This window comes from Antrostomus carolinensis, unplaced genomic scaffold (assembly GCF_000700745.2).
Source record: "Antrostomus carolinensis isolate BGI_N321 unplaced genomic scaffold, ASM70074v2 scaffold22896, whole genome shotgun sequence".
Taxonomy (NCBI): Eukaryota; Metazoa; Chordata; class Aves; order Caprimulgiformes; family Caprimulgidae; genus Antrostomus; species Antrostomus carolinensis.
This window is the reverse complement of record NW_010320129.1, coordinates 33963-39079: the sequence shown is the minus strand read 5'-3', so window position 1 is coordinate 39079 and position 5117 is coordinate 33963.

Sequence of the window (5117 nt, the reverse complement as noted above, 5' to 3'; positions counted from 1 at the left end):
ACTCTCTCAGCCTGTCCTCATAGGAGAGGTGCTCCAGCCCACTGATCATCCTGGTGGCCTGCTCTGGACTCATTCTAACAGGTCCATATCTTTCTTGTGTTGGGATATATTGTAATGTATTTGTGTATGAAAATAAAATTAACAGCAAATAGCTGAAACCACGCTAGGTATCGTGCTGCCTCAGACATGCATACATTATAACAGAGCATAGGTCTACAGTCAACCAAATGCACAACGCAGGAAGACAGACCTTAAAGGTAAATAATTCAGGGCTTGAATTCTTTAAGGTAAATAATTCAGGGCTCTAATAAACTCGCTGACTGTAAATACGGAGTTCCATTGCTAGGAACCCTCCAAACTGCCCTACATCCAATTCTTGGGAGTGCAGGGCAGAAAACCGTCAGCAAAAACACGCCTCAAATATTCCTGGCTGTAGCAAGGACTCTGTGTAACACAAAAGTAGTCTCAGATAGGAAGAGGCAGCCTCACAGACTGATGCTCTGTACTGTACCCATTGAGCTGCTGAAAAGGAGGCGCAAATTCAGAAACATCACTTGGGCAAGCAGTGCGGTGGTGTGTGAAGCAAGGTAGTTGACCCATGTTGTGTCCCATAGGAGCATTGGAAAAACCCTTCAAGGATGGCCAACACAGCAGTTTGGTGCAGAGGTGCTAAAAACACGTGTGACTATGAGTAAGGCTGGAAGCTCTTTGCTAAATAAGATAGTCTGTAGATGAAAAGGAACCAGACAAACCCCTGACTTCACAATCTCTCTTCCCTATCCTGTTACAAAATTGGCTATGGTCAAGTGCTTTTATCAACACCTGGGAATTCCTGTGCATCCGTCAAAAAGCATCTCAGCCAGACAAAATCCATCAGCAAACCACGGTATCAATCCTCATCAATTCTTAAATTACCAGCAAGTCTCAGCCTTCCCAGCCTGCATCCCCTAGTTCCAAGGAATCATTCACAAGCACCAACTATTCCTGACCGAGCAAGGAAACTGCATTAAAATTGAGATACAGCAAATTATCAGTTATACAGTGTTGTTACTGCTAAAAAAAATCCAAGGGTTTTTATGCTGTCTCACACATACATAAAGTAGTATGTAAAAACACCCTGGAGTTGCCTCACACCCTCTTATGAGACCTACATGAAACCAGACCGTGGAAGCAAACCCCGCCTTTCGCCACCAGACATGGGCACGTCAGCAGCAATAGCCAAGGGGCTGCAAGGCTGCTGACGAGCCTGGAAACACTGTATGGGAACATGCCTACGGACAAGCAGTTGAAAACATAACTGCTGTTCTCACTCTGTGCCCAGTGGAGATGAGATCTATCGCCAGCAGAGATCTGGGTCACCACCAGGAAGCTGGAGTTATCCCAGCACCATCTTCTAGGTAACGCTCCCAACAGGGGAAACAAATCTGCGGCGAGGCTGCATCCAACAAGATCCTGGGTGTAAAACAAAACCAACTACCAGCGTTTTTTTTTGCTCCCTGGTGTTACCATCCAGTTGAGAAAAACCCACCGTATCGTATGATGTACGCAAACTGCTTTGCAGAAAGAGTTTGTTGTCAATGCAAGGTTCAGACTGCAGCGTCTCAAGAGCTGGCAAGCATGCCAAAGTCTGCCTCCTAAATCCCAGGCTAAAAACTACTTTTTTGCCTATCCTGTACTTCAAAAATGAAAACCCAAACGTGGGGAAGGAGAAAGCAAGAAAGTCAATAAAGTATCAATTTTAAACCCATGACGTTTGTGAAAAATAAATGCGCTGAGTCTCCCTGAAATCAAGTAGCTGATACCCACCCAGGCACAAGACTGAAAACCAAACCAGCTTTCCAATCTCTGCTAACCAAAGCTTTTGCAATCTTCCTGTACACCATTTCCTTGTTTACGTCTCATGGTACTGGAGTTCAACTTCTAGAGAAACACAAATGGCAAACCTAGAAAGTGAAATGTGATATTATTTACAGAACCAGAGAGCACACCATTCACAAGAATTTGTAGCTGCACACATCCCAATCCTGTTTCTCAGTCCAACACCCACTCCCGAAATCCTGTACCAACCAGATCAGCCAATGTGCACATGCTTGCGCTCTTGCGGAAACAATAGTCTCTTTCAGTCTGTACAATCTTCTGAAGAAGGAGACGAAAACGTCATGGGAAAAGTTAGGAAATATCTGCAGAAAACAGTCCGCAAGATGAAAGGCAAAACGAGCCTTTTAACTTGTATGAAGTGCGTAACATGGAGGAGAAACGCACAGCTTTGCTACCTAGCCCCTCTTCCAAAGATTTGTTGTCAGGTTCCACCCCCCCCAGGATGGAAAAAGGAGTTAAAACAACTTTAGGAAATAAAACACTCCGGCAGTGGAATGGCTCCCTTATAAACAGAGTGCTCCAGGCAAAATCCAGCCCGGGGAGCTGCGGGGCAGATCTGGGACTCAATACCCGCTCCCTTGACACGCAGGGATCTCTCTCCTATTGACGGCAGTGATCTGTTCAGGCAGGGATCTCCTGCTGACGGCAGGGGTCTGTTCAGGGAAGGGTCTCCTTCCAAGGGATCTCTCTCCTGCTGACGGCAGTGATCTGTTCAGGCAAGGATCTCCTGCTGATGGCAGGGATCTGCGCAGGAAGGGATCTCTCTCCTGCTGACGGCAGTGATCTGTTCAGGCAAGGATCTCCTGCTGATGGCAGGGATCTGCGCAGGAAGGGATCTCTCTCCTGCTGACGGCAGTGATCTGTTCAGGCAAGGATCTCCTGCTGATGGCAGGGATCTGCGCAGGAAGGGATCTCTCTCCTGCTGACGGCAGTGATCTGTTCAGGCAAGGATCTCCTGCTGACGGCAGGGATCTGCGCAAGGATAAGCCCTCTGCCTGCAGTGCACAGCGCTTCTCCCTTTGCTCCCCTCCCAAACAACACTCTGTTGCTGCGGAAGGCAAATCACTATTTTTTAATTAATCCAGCACAAGGTTTGAGCTGCCTCAGGGTTAAGCTAAATATTTTCTGTCTTTAATCAGCACGGCAGAAGTACCCATAGAGAAAAACACTCTGCCATAAGGCTCGGGAATTGAGGACAGAGAAGAAGCCACAAGAGAGTCACCCCTGACCTCTTGAAATTTTGCCTCTAGAGGACTCAAATATAAGAAATTGAATTTCTCATCAGCAGGGAAATGGGACAGGGAGACTGGCTCTTGGTAACATTATGGTTGGGAATATCACATAAAAGTCCTTACGGAATTGTAGCATCCATCTTCTGTTCCAAACTGTAGATCTCAAAAAAAGCTATCATAAAAAAATTGCCCCGCACTATCAGGACAACACTAAGCACTCAGAGAGGTTTAAAGCACAGCTCTACAAATCCTTGTTTCTCCTCTCGCAAGGGGCTATATAACTCTGCAGGAGACAAACGCTTCCATATCAAAGCAGATTTTCTCTGCATGCAACTCACACTGCCTAATATTTTTAATTATCTGGTACGCATCTTCCTACAGGATTGTTTATATTTCCCTTATATATTAAGGGAAATACCGACGTTCGCTCTGCAAAAAATAACAACTCCCGTCCTGCGCAAATGCTGAAAGGTTAATAGCAGCAATTGTGGCTTCAGCTCTGCCTCTGCCTTGTGCTGAGCAGACCATACAACCACAGGCATCTTACACCTCACACGTGTGCTTCCCCTCAACTCACGCTCACTCTCTGCAGGATTTTACTAAGCACTTCACCTAAGCCCAACAGAAAATATTTTTCAAAATTTAGGACCAAGTCAAAGCACTAATTCGATGTGTGTGATTGTACAGACACCATATAAGAATGCGAGAGCTGATCACAGAAGAATACAAGTTGCTTTTGCATTTCACAGCTCCAAGAGTCAAAAAGGGTATGTAGGACCCCGATATAGACCAGATGTTTTTAAAGTGAAGTGGAAAAACTGGAGTGGACATATTTGTCCACAGAGAAAGCTTCCCAAGCTACCAACTGGCCGTGCCGTAGTGAGCGGGCTTGCTCTGCCTGTGAAGGTAACAAGACTAATGGAATGGGAGTATTCACAGCTTTCACACATACATGTAATGCTCACTTCTCCAGAAGATAAATTGGACAACCCTATCAGTAGAATGTGAGAAAGCCTCAAAACAGAACTAATTTCACTACATATATTCTTGTACCTATTTAAGAAAACTGGATTATTTTAAATAAAAAAGTTTGGGCTGGAGCACATCTGTGGTTTCATCAAGCTCCACATTCACGCCAAGAAATGAAAGAGCAAAACTTTTCCAGTTGTTTGTAGCAAGTCTTGCATCAGTTTCATTCAGAATTTTTTTTTCCTCAGAATTTGTGTTTGGATTTCAAAAAAAAGAAACAAAAAACAAAACAACAACCAAATCTGCTTTCATCTCAGCTCCCAGGGGCCTCAGCCACTACCTCCCTGCACTAGGCACGCTACAAATGCATAGACACTTCACATCATCCTCAAAAGCCAAGCTCCATCTTGTAGTTACAAAACTGGAGGTTGTTTGCTTTCAAAAAAGGGGGAGAAGTTATCATTTTAAAAAAGGCAAAAAAAAAAAAAAAGAAAAATGCCATTTACATTGGTGTCTTTGGTGAAGCTCACTGCAGAGAGACATAATCTTTCCATAGACTTGGTACAAAGACTGAAGAGTTCAAAACATTCCTGCGAGTGGACATTGCTGTCCTTGACTGTGTGAAATGGGGGCTCCTCCATCAGCCGTACACTTCCCAGGATGAGAAGCCCGGGCGGTGCTGGAGGCACCCTTGTACCGTCAGACTACAAGAGCTTTCAAGACAACATGAATCATGTAAGATGGAGGGAGCCTTTGATAACCTTCTTGTTGGTGACCCTGCAGCTCCTATTCTACAATCCGTGCTGGTTCAAGGACCACCACAGGACGTTCATGAAAGGAAAAGGAGTATCTCAGGCCAGGGACAAGTAGACTACACAGGTGAAGCAATCTGAGGGCTGGGATCTCACAAGCCTACCATAGCCAACCCAAAGCAACTCCTTCACGGAACGCTGCCTCAATTCCTTTTCTATGTAATGTTTGCAATTATAAAAGGAAGTTCTGGAGATCTACCTAGGGCTTGTGAGGTGATGGGATATT